This window comes from Aotus nancymaae, unplaced genomic scaffold, assembly GCF_030222135.1.
Source record: "Aotus nancymaae isolate 86718 unplaced genomic scaffold, 86718_ANA_hifiasm-v0.15.2.pri h1tg000092l, whole genome shotgun sequence".
Classification (NCBI taxonomy): domain Eukaryota; kingdom Metazoa; phylum Chordata; class Mammalia; order Primates; family Aotidae; genus Aotus; species Aotus nancymaae.
The window spans coordinates 5037522-5059055 of record NW_026988507.1 but is presented as its reverse complement, the minus strand read 5'-3'; the positions used below and the strand labels follow the sequence as shown (position 1 = coordinate 5059055).

The 21534-nt window shown below is 36.2% G+C and overlaps 1 pseudogene; it reads right to left on the bottom strand.

Moving 5' to 3' along the window:
• The window catches only part of LOC105721837 (rac GTPase-activating protein 1-like), a 28483-nt pseudogene extending 7426 nt beyond the window's left edge, over positions 1–21057 (bottom strand).
• Between the last annotated feature and the right edge of the window lie 477 nt (positions 21058–21534).

Here is a 21534-nt window from a genome sequence, read left to right as displayed (position 1 = left end):
TAAATTTTAAACTGTATTTTATAAATTATCATATATAAGCCACAGTATTTCTTCAGTTGTTAAAACAACGTAACTATTTATTCTCTAAACATATATGTTTGGAGAGTAAACATGTATGTTTTAGAGTTTAATGAAATACTCTAAAAATAGAGGACCTAACTTTTTCTCTCATTGCCCATTTTTTTTAAGAGTTGAAGATATTTGCTTCTATTAAATATAGTAACAAATAGGCAAAAGACAAATACATTTTTTTGTTTTTTTGAGACAGTCTCACTGTGTCACCCAGGCTGGAGTGCAGTGGCATGATCTCGGCTAACTGCAACCTCTGCCTCATGGGTTCAAGCAATTATCCTGCCTCAGCCTCCTGAGTAGCTGAGACTACAGGGGCCCGTCATCACACCTGGCTAATTTTTTTTTTTTTAATCGAGATGGGATTTCACCATATTGGCCAGGCTGGTCTCAAACTCCTGACTTTGTGATCCACCCGCCTCAGCCTCCCAAAGTGCTGGGATTACAGGCGTGAGCCACCATGCCTGGCCAATAAATACACTTTTTAAAGTAAGTTTTCAAAGCTTAGCTATAGCTTCTGCTTATCAAACATTTACCAGGCTTATTTATTCAATAATACTTACTAACTGCCCAGACTCTACTTAGAGTGAGCAAGGCACTGAGGATATTACAGTGCATAAAACAATGTACCCTGGCTTCCTTGTCCTCAAGGAGTCTAAATTTTAGTTGCAGAAATATAAAATATACTATTAAATAAATACATACGATAATTATAGATTGCGATAAGTGATAAGAAGAAAAAAATGGATGTTGTGTTTCAGGAACTAATTGAGATGGACTGAGTATAATCCAAGCTATATTTTGGAGATAAAATATATGTCTTATTGATGGAGTATATATACAAGATGAGGAATTGGGAGGAATTGAGGATCACTCAATGTCTAATAGACTGAGTAGAAGACAGTATCTTCTGATATGGGAAAGAAAAGAAGAAAATAGGGTTTGTGGGATAAAAGGAAGCAGAGGACTCCTATTTTTGACGTGTTAAGCTTGAGGAGCTTATTAAACAGAGGTACAAATATCCAATAGAGAGTAATTGTGATATGTAATTAGATACATTATATATTTCATATGATGTAATTTTCATATTGTTATCTGATACACACACAAACACACACACACACACACACACACGGAGAGAGATTCAAACCATTCCCATATTTTTGAATACCATCTATACGTATACACACACCCATGCACATACAACACTTGAAGCCACTGAGGGCCTAGGACAGAGCTCTAAGAAAGTATGATGTTTAGAGTTCCAGCAGAGGAACTGGAGCCAGCAAAGAAGGTAGAGAAGAAATGGAAAACTTTTTCTGTTAAGAGTCAAATATTCTGGTCTTGGCAAGCCATAGGGGCTCTTTTTCACAACTACTCAACTCTGCAGTTATGGTACAAAAGCAGCCATAGACAGTACATAAATCAATAAATGTGACTGTGTTCCAATGAAGCTTTATTTATGGATCTAATTTGAATTTTATTTAATTCCTGTGATTTAGGAAATATTCTTTTTATTAATTTTCAATTATTAAAAAATGTAAACATCATTCTTAGCTCACAGGCACTACAAAAGCAAGTCGTGGGCCAGATTTTGCCTATAGGCTGTGGTTTGCTGATCTCTGAGGTGTTAGTTATCCATAACTGTATAAAAAATTACCCCTAAGATTTAGCAGCTTAAAACAACTCTATTTCTCATGGTTTCTGTGGACCCAGCATCCAGGCTCAGTTTAACTGGGTTCTCTGAACCACTTTCCCTTGCAAGCTGCCATTGAGGTGTTGGCTGGGGTTGCAGTCATCTCAAGGCTCAACTGGGGAGGATCTGCTCCCAAGCCTGCCAGCTGGTAGTTGGTAGGATCTACTTCCTGACTGGCTATTGACTGGAGACTTCCTTCCGCTTTTTGCTGTGTAGCCTTTTCCAGAGAGAAGCTCACAACATGGCCCCTGGTTTCTTTAAAAGTGAAAAAAGAAAAAGAGATCATGAAAGAGTGAACAATATGGAAGACAGACTCTTTGTAATCAAATCATGGAAGTATCATTCCATCACTTGTCATATCTTGTTCATTTGGAAGGAAGTCTCTGGATCCAGCCCACACACAAGGTGAGGGGATTACACAAGGGTACGTGGGAGGTGGGAACCATCTTAGAAGCTACCTTCAATACCTGGAAAGTGTGATGTCACACTCAGAGGCAAAGAGAGGAGAGTGGCTCCAGAAGGCAAAGGGAGCAATTTCATTAAGTGTTGCTGGAAGATTTGTAAAGATAAGGATGGAAAAGGTTTAATAGGTAGAAGGGGTTGAAATGAAGAATGAAAGGCAGGAGAGTTAAATGGAAACTGTGTAAAGGCCACCTGCAAGAATTTTTGCTACGAAACAGAGGCTAGAATGAGACCACTGCTAGAAAAGAATGTGAAGTAAGGATGAATTTTTTTTAAGGAAGAAGTTTAGTAATAGTAGAGCATTTTTGTATACTGATGGGAATACTCCTGTAGAAAAAGAGAGAGATTCTTGGTGGGAGGGAGAAGAATGAAAACTGAAGGACTATCTTTCAGAAATGAAGAAGTGATAGGATCCACATTCCCTGTGTAAGAATAGGTCTCTGATGGGAGGAAGGACTCATCTTTCAATGTAACCATGTAGAACTCTGGAAGGGATATCAATGCAGTTTGTCAATTTGGTGGTGAAAAGATAAAGGCGTTTCTGGAAAGCTTTTATAGATTCAGATACATGTGAAATCAGCAAATTGGTAGGGAGGTCTGAGGATGGAGGTATAGTTATGAGATTGAGTGCTAATTTTTGCTAAGTAGGAAAGTAAACTTACTGGGACTACATTTAAAATTGGCTGGCATGGTTGAGCTTTGAGTTAAAATTTTTAATGTAAATCAGTCATCCTGATGACTTGATTTTCTATAGTAACTTCCAGCTGCTCACGTTTGTGCATGGAGAAAATGGATGGTTTGAGGTTTTCCTGACATGTGCAATAGAGTGAGGGAGGGTAAAGACACTGACTGTATTCAAAAAAGGAGTAAATAGGCCAGAGTATCAAGGCTGATCCATAGAGAAGTAATATCAGCCAGTGTAATAGTGAGAGAGTGGTGGAATTATAGGAAGCAAATACATCTTTATAGAAAAATGAGATACAATTAAGAAGCTGACCATTTAAAAATGCTTCCCACTAATAAAATCTCATCAATAAGAGCATATTTTATATGTGAAATCCATGTTTAACTTTGAATTCGTTTGATTTGATAGTTCCAAATTACTCAGAAAAGAAGGGGTGTTTTCCTTTTAGAAATATTGTACTAAAATAAAGGAATGATTCACAGTGAAGAAAGAACCATGAAGTTGAAAAAGGAAATTTATAATACTTAAAAGGAAAGGAAAGTTTGATGAGGAAGGGTAAGAGCAGGTTGATGCTGAGAGCTAACTGGGGCAATTCGTGTTTCCCTCTGGTTTCCTAGCCCTGTAATGTGAAAGCCTGGCTGTGTGTAGGAACCACTTGTGTTGAGTTTGGTAAAAATGTGATGTTGGGCATCACTCAACACTTTCTGAGTCCGAATCAGAATTAGACTCTATCTCTTCTGCAGTCACTCCAGATGTTGCTGATAGACAGTTGCGCTGTGGGTAGCCTTTAACTGGCCTGGAACCTCTGCTTCCTGCATCTTGGAACAAGTTGCCATTTAAGAAATGTATCTATCCACTGATCACCATGCTAAGAGAAGCCTAGACCATATGAAGAGGCTCTGGAGAATGAGCCTTTTAGAGAAGACAAAGCAGGCTGAGTATAAGAGTGAAACAGACAGACACATTGAGGAAATGGATATGTGAATGAACCATCTTCAATGTCCAATCCTGTTGAGCCTTTATTTGGCTACAGCCCCAGGCACCATTCTAATGATCATGGCATGAGACCTCAAAAGAACTATTCTGCTGAGCCTAGTCAATACACAAAAGCATGAGAGATAATAATGACTTGTGTTTTAAGCCACCAAATTTTGCAGTAGTTTGTTGCACAGCAATAGATGGCCCAAGTGTCAATCCTTACTGTCCCCTCAGGGACTTATCATCAATAATCTCTTTTTAAAAATATACAAATAGAAATAACTGACATTGACTGAGGCTTATTATGTACCATACACTGTTCTATACACTTTTTATGAAATCCTCTCAATAATCCTATTGAGATAGGTGCTATTTTTATCTCCATTTACAAAAGGTGAAATATATTCAAGGTAACACAAATAAAAAGTTGTGTGGAGCAAGACAGTGAGATCCTAGAGCCTGTACACTTAACCACCACATCCACCTTAATCTGTCGCTCTTTTGGGGGTCTTCTCTATCTGCATTTAAACATAGTTGAGTTTCTCCTTCTTGACTTTATAGATCTCCTTTAGCAATCACTCCATTTCTCTCTCTTTGTATCTTTAAGATTAGCTCTCCCGAAAGGGTTGTCTACTTTCTGTCTCTTCCTTCTTCCATTCATCCCTCAAGCTCTTGCCTCCTGACTTCTTCCTCTTCCACCCTACAGACACCAGCTCTTGCCTAAGTCATCAGTGATATCCCTTGCTAAATCTAAGGGATCACTTTTTGTCCTTGTCTTCTTAATTTCTCTTAAACTGGTGATACTGATAAGCATTTCCTTCTCTTGAAACTGTTCCCTTTTATAACTTTTGTGGCCCCAGTCTCTCCTAATTTTACTCCTACTTTTCCAACATTACATCTTGTTTTCTCTTACTACCGTTTCTTCCTTTGCCTGTCTCTTAGATGTTAGTGTTCCTTAGGAACTCCCTTTCTAACTATTATGTACATTTACATCTATCCCTGTGGCCTCAACCACTATCTTCATGATGAGAATTCTCAAATATCTCTAGTCAAGATTTCTGTCTGAACCTGAATTCCTAACCTGAGGTCCACAGAACCATTGGAAGTTTGTGCAGAATTCAGAAGGGTCCATGAACTTGGATAGGAAAAATGTACATCTTTGTTTTCACTAAACTTTGAGATACAGCACTTTCTTTCATAACAAATATGAGAAACAAACCACAGTGGAATTATCAGTACTTGAACCAATAGAAACTACAGATATTTTTTAATTTTTATTTTTAGTTCTGGGGTACATGTGCAGGATGTCCAGGTTTGTTACATAGGTAAACATGTGCCATGGAGGTTTGCTGCACCTACTAACCCATCACCTAGGTATTAAACCCAGCATGCATTAGCTATTTTTCCTATTGTTCTTATTCCCCCCACTATATCCCCCAATAGGCCCCAGTGTATTGTTCCCCTCCCTCTGTCCATGTGTTCTCTTTGCTCAGCTCCCACTTATAAGTGAGAACATGCAGTGTTTGGTTTTCTGTTCTTGTGTTAGTTTGCTGAGGCTAATGGCTTCCAGCTTCATCTATGTCTCTGCAAAGGACATGATCTCATTCCTTTTTATGGCGGCATAGTATTCCATGGTGTATATGTACCATATTTTCTTTATCCAGTCTATCACTGATGGGCATTTAGGTTGATTCCATGTCTTTGCTATTGTGAATAGTGTTGCAATGAAGATACATGTGCATGTATGTTTGTAATACAATGATCTATATTCCTTTGGATATATACCCAGTAATGGGATTGGTGGGTCAAATGTATTTCTGGTTCTAGATCTTTGAGGAATCACCACACTGACTTCCTCAATGGTTGAACTGATCTACATTCCCATCAGCAGTGCAAAAGCATTGCTGTTTCTCTGTAACCTCACCAGCATCTGTTGTTTCTTGACATTTTAACAATGGCCATTCTGACTGGCAGAAACCACAGATACCAAAATACAATTGTCTGATGTGAGGGCTATCTGGCTGTGGTATCTGTCACCACATTGATATTCAGGGTTGATTTAGCTGAATTGGCTGGCTAGGCAGGTGTCCCCTTCCTCCCTTACCACTCCATGTGCATCCATCCTGAAGCTGTGCACTTGGTTAAACAGGATGACCACTGAAGAGGACAACCATCCCCAATAGAGGAGGACCAGTCTTCAGTCAAGAGTATATAAGTAGCTGCAGTCTCCTGCTAGAACCTCCAAACAAGCTCTCAAGGTCCACTCATAGGGGAACATAGGATAGTCAAGCTTCCAAGACTCTGGATGCATCCATATGAGGTGCTGCATTGGTGAGTTTTGAATTTTTATATGCTCAAAATATCCTTATTTTCCTTTATGGCTGAAACCTGGTTTACAAAATATTTAACTAACCTAAGGTATTAACTATTGTCTTATATTTTCAAACAAACATTTAAAATTTTTGTTTTTCACATGTAAATATTTAATTCATCAGCAATTATGGATGGTATGATATAAAGAAATTACTTCTTCAAAGCATGATGACACAGCATTCAATATCTGATATAAAAAGACAGAGCTCAACCCGGGCAACATGGTGAAACCCTAACTCTACTAAAAATACAAAAATTACCCAGCATGGTGGCACAAACCTATAGTCGCAGCTACTTGGAAGGCTGAGGTGGAAGAATGGCTTAAGCCCAGAAGGCTAAGGCTGCAGTGAGCTGTGATTGCACCACTGCACTCCAGCCTAGACGACAGAACAAGACCTTTTCTCAAAAAAAAAAAAAAAATCTGAGTTTATTGCTGGTCAGGCATGGTCTCTCAGAGCACAGGAGACTGTTGATCTCACATGGGGGTTTTTGCAGTATGGAGTTCAGGGATGGGCAGACTTTCCAAGGCATCTGTGGGTTGACGTAATCTATAGTAGTAGTGTGACTACTACTACAGGTAGACAGTGGTTGGTTTGTTTGGCACTTCAGGTTTGTGACATTTGGGAGTGAATCTGTCCCTGACTAGATGGCTCTCACAAGTAGGTTGCTGATCCTGTTTGTTTGACTTGCAAAACAAGGGGGAGTTATTGTTCACATATTGTTCACTGAGGGGAGTTATTGTTCACATATTGAACAGGTTTCAAACTGTTACCGTGGTTATAAAACTATCTGTCTCAGAAAACGCTTGTGGAAACTTTAATTCTCAGTTCTTTCTTTTGTTTTTCATTCATCCAGAGCTAGAGCTATGGAAAAGATAGTCAAGGAATTCCCAGATTTTACTATGGTTGTTGATTCAAGACATGGTTTGTGGAGGACTAATTTTTAGGTTGAACATTGATCAGTGTAATTTTATTCTGTGTTTCTCTGGAATATTTTAAGTCATTTGTCAGAAAAGTGGCTGTGTCGAAGTATTTGAGACACTGGACAACAGACATTGAACAACTGTGAGACAAATATATAAATAAATGTATTTAAGAATGGATTAGAAGATTCTCCACAACTGGGGGTGATTAAAGAGTTAATTCCCAACTGTTCCTTGCAACCTTCTTAAATAGCCAGGCTGCCTTTTATTTTAGCTGAGATATAGAGTGTTTTACCTTGTCTGAAGGGTTAATTCAGTACTACATGAAGTGTTGGCCAGGAGCATTTTCTTCTCTGGTTGGCCAAAAGAAAGTGTATACACACACACACACACACACACACACACACCCATCCCCATCCCTGCAGTCGGGTACCACACAATGATGCTTTGGTCAATGGCAGACCACATATGTGATGGTAGTTCCATAAAGTTAATACCGTATTTTTACTGTACCTTTTCTATGTTGGATATGTTTAGATATACAGACTCTCACCATTGTGAGATACAATGCAACTGCGTGTAGTATTCAGTACAGCAATATGCTATACAGATTTGCATCTTAGAAGCAATAGGCCCTACCATATAGCCTAGGTGTGTAGTAGACTATACCGTCTAGATATGTGTAAGTATACTCTAGGATATTCCCACAATGATGAAATCCCCTAACGAGGCATTTCTCAGAACAAGCCACACGTAACTGTATATGCAAATTTTGAATTTATATTCCATCTCATAATGTTTTATCTTTAAATCTATTTTGCCTATTATTAATATAGATGTGCCAGCTTTGTTTGTATTATTACCTTCTTGGTATATTTTTACATATTCTTAGTTTTAAATGTCCTGTGTCCTTATGTTTTAGATGTATGTTTTAGATATAGCTAGAATTTTAAAATTTACTCTGACAATGTCAGGCTTCTAATTAATGGATTATTTCACTTATATTCATGTGATTGCTTGTATTTTCAATTTATTTCTATCATTTTGTTTTGTGTTTTCTACTAGATTTCCTTCTTTGTTGCCTGCTATTGAATTAATGTTTTATTTATTCTCTTTTCCTTCTCCGCTAGACCAAAAGATATGTACTCTATTTCTACGCTCTTAATGGTTAATCTCAACATTTTAACACTAGTTTAAAGTTAATGCATATCTCCACAGTTGGTTTGAACAATTTACCTCTAAATACAATTCTACTCACGTTATCTTTCTGTAGTTTATTCCTATCTTGTTTTTGTATTCTTAATATGATTATTTAAATATACTCATCCAGCTACAAATTTCTTAACTATTTCTTCTTGCATATCATTAACTTTTTTCTGTATGTATAGTCTATTCTTATGAAGTACATCTTCTTTTTCAATGAGTGGCAATTCTTACTAAAAATGCCTCCAATTTTCTGTCATTTTTGAATATGAATGATAGTCTAGCTGTGTATATATTTTAGATTTACAGTTGTCTTCTCTAGAATTTTGGAGGTATCATTCCATTGTCTTCTGGATATTGCTGTTGGTGTAAAATGTGCCATAAATCTAATTGTTATTCTTTTGTAGGTAATTTTTTCTTGGTTGTTTTTACTATCTCTGTTTCCTTATGATGTATCTAGTGATTACTCTTTATACTTTTAAAAAATCTCCCTCAGAACTTCCTCAGAACATATTATTAATATTTTCTTCAGAGCTTGAATTTGAGGATTCATATACTTGAGTAATTTTGGAAAGCTATTATCTCCTTAAATATTGCTTCTCTTGTAACCATTCTCTAGTCTCTCTCTACTCAAATCCTATTAGACCAATTCTAGATTTTCTCCTCTGGTTTTCATTTTCCTTTTTATCTTTTTATCTCTTAAGCCTTTTGGGTAATTTCCATATATCTATATTCAAGACACTATTTCTCTCTTTAGCTGTTTAATTTGCCATTTAATATGAACTAGTGGACCTCTTACTGAAATGATTACATTTCCTATTTTAATTTTAGACTAGTTGTCTTCAAATCTTCCTGCCATTTTAATAATGTATTGACCTTTTCTCATGTTATAATTCTTTTTTAATATTTTTTAAAAATTTAAGCATTTTATAGGTTCTATCAATAATTCTATTATCTAAAGAGCCTAAGGCTCTATACCTGTTGCTTTATGTGTCATAAAATTTGCTTTTGTTATTTGTTTCCTTATGTGTTGCAATTTTATTAAAAGTACTTTAGATTGTAAAGTTGTTTTTAATGGAGTTCTATCTTGTAGAAATCCACTATAGTTTGCCTTTAACATGTATTACCCTAGGGATATTTTGTGGCTACTTCTTACAATTTGCCCAGCCTTGCAAAGATGAAGTTTTGGGAAGACGCAAATTGAGAAATTAAAACTACAACTCAAGCTATGTATTTAACATCAGTATGTCATATTTTGTCCTGTAATTTTTAACTTTTGTTTTATACCAGTAGGTTTTTAATTATATTTAGTTCTATATTTTCAAAAATAGAAATACTTTTATTTTTCAACAGTAGCCAGATTAATATTTTTATGAAGTATAAACCTAGCCATGTAACTCCTCTACTTAAAACCCTTCATTGATTTTCTTTCTTTTCATTTAATTTTACTTTTAGAATCTGAAATAATTAATATGTTCTTGAAAGCCTGGAATGATATGACTCCTGGCAACATTTCCAGTCTCATATCAATCAGTTGTCCACTAGGTTACTGCTCTCTGTTCAGTTCCTCCAGGGTGGATGTTCCGTCCCATGTTTGAGCCTTTTTACATACTGTTCCCTCTGACTGAAAGCCTTGTCTCTGTCTCAGCTTTACCTGGAAAATGCTCATTTATTTCTGGTCTCAGCTTGAATGTGTCTTCCTCAGGAAGTCTTCCCTGAACTCGCTAATTTCATAACCAGCCAAAGTTAAAGCCCATGTTGTTAACTCTCAAAACACCCTGAGGATTTTCTTTTCAGTGTAAATTATTTTTTTAAAAAATTTAATGGCTGTTCTCTCTACATGAATAAGATCCATGTGAATGAGGCTGGGTCAGTCTACTGACAAAAATAACCCAATAAAAAGGAAAAGGTGGTATTTCAGGAGAAAAAGATATAATTGCAGGAGCTAAGTCCAGGAGTAGGTGAGAGGATTCTTACCCACACAGCCAGGTTATTTGGCCTTATACAGGAGAATGGACAGTTCTTCTGTTTTAACAGGTAGAAAGACAGAGACTACAGATAAGAGAATAGACATCAGTGGGTTAGTAGTCAGTGAGAAAATAAGAAAGTTCTTAACCAATTACTTTTCTGTTTAATGAAATAAAAACATCAACAATGGGTGAGTTGAGATAGAGGTAGTGTTATATTTGAAAAGAAAAAAAAAGTATGTTAAATTTTTTTTCTCTGAGAATGAAAAAGGGAACCAGTTTAGTAAAAGTTTGGGATCCTACTTCTACTTAAGATTTGTGGTTGTAAGTTTAAAATGAGAGCATCCTGTTTGACCGTGACTTTAATTGCACCAGGAACAAAAGCAGAGGAGGCGGAGAGATGGACTTAAGCAGGATTCATGTTTTGCCAGTGGGTGTCACTAGGGGAGAGAGAGGAGAGAAGCTGAGGTTAGATGGAAGGGAGTGATTATAATGACGAACCACATGCAGTCATCTAAAAAGCAGTGAGGGATGTGCTCTAATCTTCAACAAATAGAGAAAAATGACCAGGATTGCAGATGCCTTCAACTCGGTAGAGTGAAAGATGTTAATCCAATATAGTTCTTCAGAAGAAGAGAAAAAGTTTTGAAAGGGAGGTAAGAACAGTGGTTGGGAAACAACACTAAGGAGTGAAAAGGCACCTATCCCATACCCAGGCTCAGAGAAGACTCAAGTGATGCTGTGTTCTTAGGGAAGTACTAGATTTTGGTTAGAGCAAATAGATGAAGGAGCGTTCAAAGGAAGTGTTTGAGAGTACAGGGTACTTTACTAATGACAATGAATCCCATAGAGCATACTAGAAGGATTTGGAGATCCATGACAGGTGGAATTTGGATTGGATTATTGGATATACAGTGACAGTAGAGGTCCAGGCAATGCAGGAAGACCTTACAGGCTTAGACTTCTTGCAATGACTTGAATGGGGAAGTACTGCATAAAAGATTCAGTAGGGGATTTCTCTACCTTTCTAATGTGATCTCATTCTTCCCTGCAATCCTCCACCCATTCCATTTAAAACCTCCCACCCACTAGATACACAGCTGCCCCAATATGTCCTGTAAGCCTTTGTTCAAACTGATCCTTCTACTTAATAAGGTTTTATCCCTCCTCTCTCCTTCCTCTAATAAGTTTTCCCATAATCTTACCCAGTCCTGATGCATCTCTCCATATACCTCTACTAATACAATTGCTAACATAGTCTCCCATTTACCTGTTTATTTATGTATAATTATTTCTCCCACAATAAATTATAAGCTCCTAAACTGCAAATACGGGGTGGCCCATAGTCTCCATAGTACCTAGAACTGTACTCAAAGGTCAATAGAAATGTAGCTAACTAAATTGTCTGCTTTATTTCCCCTGAGGCCTCCAGACTTCAGCACTATATCCAAGATGGTGGTAAAGATTAACCATGGAAGATCCAGATAGAGGAAGTCCTGTTGCCTTTGCCTCATTCTCCCCAATCCTAAACTAGCCCAGCCAGTGTCTTCTGGGGATAAACAGCCAAAAGCTGTTTAAAGTCACTTTTTATTTCTGGACTATGGAAGTATCCATGCAAGACATATAAATAAAATATTGCCCAAGTTGGCTGAACACTAGAAACCTAGGTTTCACATGCTCTAAAGATACAATTATAAATTATGGAGACCAAAAGATCCTGTTCTCATAGTAATGGCTGCAGTCAAGGGTACCTTAATTTCACAAAGCTATTTTGTTTACAAATACTAAATATACACACACTTATAAAAACAAATTATTGCCACCAGATGCTGTGGCTCACGCCTGTAATCCTAGCACTTTGGGAAGCCAAAGTGGGAGGATCACTTGTAATCAGGAGTTTCAGACCAACCTGGGCAACAAAGCAAAATCTCATCTCTATAAAATTAAAATAAATTTTTTAAAAAATAAATTTTTATTTAAATAATTAAAACTATCTGAGTACATTTTAAATTAACTACATCTGATTTTATTACAACCAGGTGGTAGTTATAATTATTTTGTTATAATGAAATTTATAGTATATATGTAATTTTAAATGGATTATAAAGTAAAAATATGATGATTTCATAATTTAGAAACTTTTTTTCCTATATGAACATATTTTATTATTTTTACTTTGCTGAAAAGATTTATTTTAAGATGTCCCCATTTTATTTTTAAATGTTTTTGTATTTTATGGGGTTTTTTCTGCTTTAGAGATACTTAATCTTCTTATTATAAACCTTTTATGTGATTTGTATGCATAACTGCTTTTCAGAGTTGATGAGCTGTTTCCACATTCTTTCAAACACACATGATAAATTTGATTTCTAAATTCCCAAATATTATAAATAATTATTTCTAAAAGAATCCTATATGAAATTAAAATCTGTCTGTGGAAAACAGATGAATTTTAGTTTATTTAACTTCCCAATGATTATCAATTAGTTACTGTATATCTTTAATAGAGTACTATGAAGACTCTGAGGGTAGCACTAAAAGTCAGTGTACTAACATTATTTTATGATTCTGGGTGGAGAATTACGTTATACTTAAGAGGCATTGCTTTCAAAGTCACATACTAGGCTGTGAATGCCTAGGAGTTCAGAGTGTGGTCTCCAGTCAAGCTGCCTGGGTTCAAATCCAGCTCTACCACTTCCTTAGAAGTGTGACCTTGGGTGAGTTACTTAAGCTCTCTAAGGCAGACACTATTGTTCCCTCCACAAATGGTATTCTCCACCTATTCTCCTCTGTCCTTTTCTGGTTCACAGAGCCTTCACACCCCTAGAGAGGCCAAAATACCAACCATTTTCCTGTGTTCCCTTGAAGTTAGGTATTGGCCTGTGCTCCAATCCTGCCAATGAGATGTGAAGAAAGAGATATTCTCAGACAGATTTTGCTCCCTATTAAATATAGAATAAGAGGCAATAAAACTCAGATCTTACCAGGTTTCCTGTTGTGTGAGATAAAAAATTTTCCTTGTTATTTCAGCATATTTAATTGGGTGTTAGTTGCACATAAAAATATCTTGAATAATATACTCTTCAATTCAATATTGAATAGACACAAGACAGCAGACACCCTTGTTTTTGCTTTATTTCAAGAGAAAGTTTTCAACATTTCACCATTAAGTATGATAACATGTATAGGATTTTGAAGATATCTTTTATCAATAAACCCATTCCTAATTTACTTAAGGGATTTTTTTTATAATCATAAATGGTAGTTGAATTTTTCTACATTATTGAAATAATCATATGATTTTTCTCCATTATTTTGTTAATATGACACATTATATTAATTTATTTGCAAAATTTATTCAATCTAAAATTCCCTGAAACCCAAGTTCCTTATGATGTACTTAATGTGTTATCTATTTTAGATATTGCTGGATTTGGCTTGCTATTTCATCATGTTTATAAGTAATTTTAATTTTACTTTTTTGTTATAGCCTTATCAGATTTTGGGTTGAAGATATGCTGGCTTGCTGAAATGAGTTCATAAAAATATAAGAGTACCCCCTTTTCTTCCAAATCTTTTGGAAGAATTTTGAAAGTATGACAATATTTATTTCTTAAACATATTTTAGAATTTACCAGTTCAGACAGTAAGCTGTCTGAACTGCAGCTTTCTTTGTAGAAAACTTTTAAATTAAAATTTAAAAAATTAGACATTTTTAAAAAAACTATAGGAATATTCAGATTCTCTGTTTCTTTTTGGGTCAGCATTGAACTAAATATATTTTTTCAAGAATGTATTTTATCTCATTTTTTGTATAGTGGCATAAAATTACTTATACTATCTTCATACTATTTTTTAAATATCCACATGGTTTGTAACAATGTGCTTTTTATTCTTAACATATTATTTATGTCTACTTTTTTTTCATCTTTTTCTTAATAAGCCTTTTGGTTATTTCATTTATTTTTTTCTTTGTTACTATTTATGTTTATATAAATAATATAATAAATACATAATATAATGTTATTATGCATTTATTATTTTCTGCTCTCCAGTTTCTTTGGGTTTGTTTTGCTATTCTTCTGACTTCTTGAACTAGTGATTAAGCTCATTAATTTCAGCCTTTCTTTTTTTTTTAAAAGTATTTGCATTTGAGGCTACGTATTTCCTAAGCACTGCTTTTACTACAGGTTTTTATTTGTATGGTTTTCCTATTAATTAGTTAAGAGTAGTTTTTTAGTTTCCAGTATAATTTCTTTCTTGACCCATGGATTATTTACAAGTGTATTTTTATTTGCTAATATTTTGGATTTTCAAGTTTTTTGTCATTTGTCTTCTTAGTTGGATTTTGGTCAGCAAACATTCTTTAAAATTTGTTGAGACTTGCTTTATGGTCCAGTAGATAGACCATCTTTGTAAATACTTTGTACATTATTGAAACTAATGTGTATCATGTTGGGTAGTGTTACATCTATTTCCATTATGTCTAGATTGTTGACTGTATTGCTTGAATATTCTATATTCTTGTTTTGTTTTATGTTTGGTTTACTTTCTATAACAGTTGCTGTGTGTAATTATGGCTTTGTTTTTTTTTTCTTAACAGGACTTTGGAATACTTTAACAGTATTTACTCTACTCCCAATTTATATGCAATTATTATCATATATTTGAATTCTATATGTACATTTCAAACTGTATAAGTAATGATGAATATTATTGTTTTATGTAGTCAGTATTTATTTCTATTTATCTGAATTTTTACCATTTCTATTGTTTTCTTTCCATACTTAATCTCCTTCTGTTTGGTATCATTTTCCTTGTTCCTGATGAATATGTTTCTGGTTTCATTCACTGGATTTGCTGGTAGTAAATCGCTCCATTTTTATTTATTTTATATTTACTCTGTGAGTATATTTTGATTGGGTAAAAAAAATTCTACTTGGGCAAATTAGAAATGTCATACTATTATCTTCTGGCCTAATTGTTTCTGTTGAGAGATCAGCTCTCAGGTTGTTATTTCGTTCATAGTAACCTACTTTTTCCTGTTTTTGTCTTTTTCATTGTTTTTCTTTTATTTTACTATGATGTGTCGAGATATGGATATAATTTTGTTTATCCTGAATTGAGTTGTGAAGTCCTGAATCTATGATTTGCTGCCTTTCAGCATTTAAAACAAAATTCAGTCATTCTGTCTGCAAACATTGCTTCTTCCCATTTTCTCTGTTATTTCTTTCTGGCACTCCATTTAAATTTAGATTAGACCTTTACACCTTGTATTCTATCCTTTATGGGTTATGTTTGTCTTTCTCTTTTCCCCTGTGTTCTGTCTTATCTCTCCATCTGAAGTCTGGATATTTTATTCTGAACTCTCTTCCAGTTCACTAATTTTCTCTTCATCTGTATCTAATATGCTATTTAATCTACCTACTAATTTCTTAATTTTGATTATTGTATTTTATATTTTTTTTTACTTTTAAAATTTGTATTTGAGGGATCAAATATGCTATAACATTTTTTATTGTTTCTAGGTTTCACCTGAAATTTTAAAATATTATTATTATTTTTTAATTAATTTATTTTTTATTGTACTTTAGGTTCTGGGGTACATGTGCACATCATGCAGAATTGTTACATAGGTACATAAATGGCAAGGTGGTTTGCTTCCTTCATCCCCCCATCACCTATATCTGGTATTTCTTTCCTCGTTATTCCTCCCCACCTTCCCCACTCACTGCTGTCCCTGCCCTAGACCCCCAATTGACTGCAGTGTGTGATGCTCCCCTCCCTGTGTCCACATGTTCTAATTGTTCAACACCCGCCTATGAGTGATCATATGCAGTGTTTGGTTTTCTGTTCTTGTGTCAGTTTGCTGAGCATGATGGTTTCCAGATTCATCCATGTCCCTACAAAGGACACAAATTCATCATTTTTTATGGCTGCGTAGTATTCCATGGTGTATATGTGCCACATTTTGATTATCTAGTCTATCATTGATGGACATTTGGGTTGGTTCCAGGTCTTTGCCTCTGTAAACAGTGCCGCAATGAACATACGTGTGCATGTGTCTTTATAATAGAACAATTTATGATCCTTCGGGTATATACCCAGTTTCTATTTCTAGGTCCTTGAGGAATCACCACACTGTCTTCCACAATGGTTGAACTAATTTGCATTCCCACCAACAGTGTAAAAGTGTTCCTATTTCTCCACATCCTCTCCAGCATTTGTTGTCTCCAGATGTTTTAATGATCACTATTCTAACTGGCCTGAGATCGTATCTCAATGTGGTTTTGATTTGCATTTCTCTAATGACCAGTGATGATGAACATTTTTTCGTATGTTTGTTGGCCTTATATATATCTTCTTTTGAAAAGTGTCTGTTCATATACTTTGCCCACTTTTGAATGGTTTTGTTTGTTTGTTTCTTATAAATCTATTTTAGTTATTTGTACATTCTGGATATTAGCCCTTTGTCAGATGGATAGATTGCAAAAATTTTTTCCCATTCTGTTGGTTGCCAGTTCACTGTAATGATTGTTTCCTTTGCTGTACAGAAGCTCTAGAGTTTAATTAGATCCCATTTGTCTATTTTGGCTTTTGTTGCCAATGCTTTTGGTGTTTTAGCTGTGAAGTCCTTGCCTATGCCTATGTCCTGAATGGCTTTGCCTAGGTTTTCTTCTAGGGTTTTTATGGTGTTAGGTCTTATGTTTAGATCTTTAATCCATCTGGAGTTAATTTGAGTGTAAGGTGTCAGGAAGGGGTCCAGTTTCTGCTTTCTGCACACGGCTAGCCAGTTTTTCCAACATCATTTATTAAACAGGGAATCCTTTCCCCATTGCTTGTCTCTCTCAGGTATGTCAAAGATCAGATGATTGTAGATGTGTGGTGTTGCTTCTGAGGCCTCTGTTCTGTTCCATTGGTCTCTGTCTCTGTTTTGGTACCAGTACCATGCTGTTTTGATTACTATGGCCTTGTAGTATAGTTTGAAGTCAGGCGGCATGATGCCTCCAGCTTTGTTCTTTTTCCTTAGGATTATTTTGGCTATGCGGGATGTCTTTTGGTTCTCTACAAAGTTTGAAGTGTTTTTTTCCAGTTCTGTGAAGAAGGTCATTGGTAGCTTGATGGGGATAGCTTTGATTCTATAAATTACTTTGGGCACTATGGCCATTTTCACAATGTTGATTCTTCCCAACCATGAGCATGGAATTTTTTTCCATCTGTTTATGTCCTCTCTTATTTCATTGAGCAGTGGTGTGTAATTCTCCTTGAAGAGTTCCTTTACATCCTTTGTTAGTTGTATTCCTAGGTATTTTATTCCCTTTGTAGCAATTGTGAATGTCAGTTCACTTTTGATTTGGCTCTGTGTTTGTCTGTTATTGGTATATAGAAATGCTAGTGATTTCTGCACATTGATTTTGTATCCTGAGACTTTGCCGAAGTTGCTTATCAGTTTAAGGAGATTTTGGGCTGAGATGATGGGGTCTTCTAAATATACAGTCATGTCATCTGCAAATAGAGACAATTTGGCTTCCTCTTTTCCTAATTGAATACTCTTTATTTCTTTTTGTTGCCCGATTGCTCTGGCTAGAACTTCCAATACCATACTGAATAGGAGTGGTGTGAGAGGGCATTGTTGTCTTGTTCCAGATTTCAAAGGGAATGCTTCCAATTTTTGCCCATTCAGTATGATATTGGCTGTGGGTTTGTCATAAATAGCTATTATTATTTTGTGATACGTACCATCAATACCTAGTTTATTGAGGGTTTTTAGCATAAAGTGCTGTTAAATTTTGTCAAAGGCCTTCTCTGCATCTATTGAGATAATCGTGTGGTTTTTGTATTTGGTTCTGTTTATGTGATGGATTACATTTATAGACACGCATGTGTTGAACCAGCCTTGCATCCCCAGGATGAAGCCTACTTGGTCATGATGCATAAGCTTTTTGATTTGCTGTTGCATTCTGTTTGCCAGTATTTTTCTTTTTAAATTGTTGCTTCAGTGTTCATCATGGATATTGGCCTGAAGTTTTCTTTTTTAGGTGCATCTCTGCCTGGTTTTGGTATTAGGATGATGTTGGTCTCATAAAATGAGTTGGGGAGGATTCCCTCTTTTTGTATTGTTTGGAATAGTTTTAGAAGGAATGGTACCAGCTTCTCTTTGTACGTCTGGTAGAATTTGGCTGTAAACCCATCTGGACCTGGGCTTTTTTTAGTTGGTAGGCTATTAATTGCTGCCTCAACTTCAGCCCTTGTTGTTGGTCTATTCAGGGATTCAACTTCTTCCTGGTTTAGTCTCGGGATAGTGCAAGTTTCCAGAAATTTATCCATTTCTTCTAGATTTACTGGTTTGTGTGCATAGAGTTGTTTGTAGTAATCTCTGATGATAGTTTGTATTTCTGTGGAATCAGTGGTGATATCCCCTTTATCATTTTTTATTGCATCTATTTGATTCTTCTCTGTTTTCTTTTTTATTAATCTGGCTAGTGGTCTATCTATTTTGTTGATCTTTTCAAAAAACCAGCTCCTGGATTTATTGATTTTTTGAAGGGTTTTTTGTATCTCTGTCTCCTTCAGTTCTGCTCTGATCTTAGTTATTTCTTGTCTTCTGCTAGCTTTTGAGTTTTTTTGATCTTGCTCCTCTAACTCTTTCAATTTTGATGACAGGTGTTGATTTTAGACCTTTCCTTGGCCCTCATTTGGGCATTTATTGCTATGAAATTCCCTCTAGACACTGCTTTAAATGTGTCCCAGAGATTCTAGTATGTTGTGTCTTCGTTCTCTTTGGTTTTGAAGAACATCTTTATTTCTGCCTTCATTTCATTGTTTATCCAGTCTACCTTCAGGAGCCAGCTATTCATTTTCCATGAAGTTGTGCGGTTTTGAGGTAGTTTCTTAATCCTGAGTTCTAATTTGATTGCACTGTGGTCTGAGACACTGTTTGTTATGATTTCCATTCTTTTGCATTTGCTGAGGAGTGATTTACTTCCAATTATGTGGTCAATTTTAGCGTAAGTGTGATATATCCTTGGAAGAACATATATTCTGTGGATTTGGGGTTAAGAGTTCTGTAAATGTCTATTAACTTCACTTGGTCCAAATCTGCATTCAAGTTCTGGATTTCCTTGTTGATTTTCTGTCTTGTTGATCTGTCTAATATTGACACTGACACTGGAGTGTTAAAGTCTCTCACTATTATTGTGTGGGAGTCTAAGTCTCTTTGTAGGTTTTTAAGAACTCCCTTTATGTATCTGGGTGCTCCTGTGTTGGGTGCATATATATTTAGGATAGTTAGCTCTTCTTGTTGTATTAATCCTTTTACCATTATGTAATGTTATTCGTTCTTCGTTTTGATTTTTGTTGGTTTAAAGCCCATTTTATCAGAGACTAAGACTGCCACCCCTGCTTTTTTTTGCCCTCCATTTGCTTGGTAAATCTTCTTCCATCCCTTTATTTTGAGTCTATGTGTGTCTTTGCATGTGAGATGGGTCTGCTGAATACAGCACACTGATGGTTCTTGGCTTTTTATCCAATTTGTCAGTCTGTGTCTTTTGATTTGGACATTTAGTCCATTTACATTTAATGTTAATATTGTTATGTGTGAATTTGATCCTGCCATTTTATTACTGGTTGGTTGTTTTGTCCTTTGGTTGGCGTAATTTCTTCATTGCATCGTTGGTCTTTACCATTTGGTTTTTTTTTGCAGTGGCTGGTACTGGTATTTCCTTTCTGTGTTTAGTGCTTCCTTCAGGAGCTCTTTTAGGGCAGGTCTGGTAGTGACAAAATCTCTCAGCAATTGCTTGTCTGTAAAGGATTTCATTTATCCATCACTTATGAAGCTTAGTTTGGCTGGATATGAAATTCTGGGTTGAGAGTTCTTTTCTTTAAGGATGTTGAATATTGGCCCCAACTCTCTTCTGGCTTGTAGGGTTTCTGCCAAGAGATCCACTGTGAGTCTGATGGGCTTCCCTGTTGTGGGTGACCCAACCTTTCTCTCTGGCTGCCCTTAGTATTTTTTCCTTTGTTTCAACCCTGGTGAACCTGACAATTACATGCCTTGGGGTTGCTCTTCTAGAGGAGTATCATTGTGGTGTTCTCTGTATTTCCTGTATTTGAATGTTGGCCTGCCTTGCTAGGTTGGTGAAGTTCTCCTGGATAATATCCTGAAGAGTGTTTTCCAGCTTTGATTCATTTTCCCCAACATCTTCCAGTACACTGATGAAGTGTAGATTAGGTCTTTTCATGTAATCCCATATTTCTTGAAGGCTTTGTTCATTTCTTTTCACTCTTTTCTTGCCTTCTTGTTTTATTTCATTTCATTGATTTGATCTTCAATCTCTGATATCCTTTCTTCTGCTTGATCTATTCGGGTATTGAAACTTGTGTATGCTTCATGAAGTTCTTGTGCTGTGTTTTTCAGCTATATCAAATAGTTTATGTTATTCTCTAAGCTGGTTATTCTAGTTAGCATTTCATCTAACCTTTTTTCAACGTTTTTAGTTTCTTCTCATTGGGATAGAACATGTTCCTTTAACTCAGAGAAGTTTGTTATAACCCACCTTCGGAAGCCCGTGTCTGTCAATTCATCAAATTCGTTCTCTGTCCTGTTTTGTTCCCTTGCTGGTGAGGAGTTGTGATCTCGTGGTGGGGGAGAGACGTTCTGGTTTTTGACAGTTTCATTCTTCTTGCACTGGTTTCTTCCCATCTCATTGGATTTATATAGTTTTGATCTCAGGTAGCTGCTAGGGGAGGCAGCCTTTCCTTTGTCTGCCTGCAGAGGTGCTGCTGGGCTGCCACAGATTCAGTGGATCTGCTGTGTCTTTTATTTACTCAGAAACATTAGGCAGGCTTCTGCAATGGCAGCTTCCCTTCCTCCAGCTGAGCTTGATCGCTCCTGGTCACTCTCTAACTGGTATTCTGGATGTGTAACCCTGGAGTGAGAGTTTTTTTAGCCTGCTGGGCTTTGTGTGGGGAGGGAAGGGGACCTGTCCTGCTGTATGGGTTGTTTCCCTGTGTTTAGTTCCCCTTCTTTCTGGGGTGCGGGTAGCTCCAGCCCTCCAGCTTTTTGGCTTTCTTGGCATCAGCCAGTGCTTTGCTAGATCTATGCTGACAGCCCCAGTGCTGGCCAAAGTTGCTGTTCTGCCCTGTTCGGGCAGCTTGCTGAGGCTTTTCAGCTTGGCAA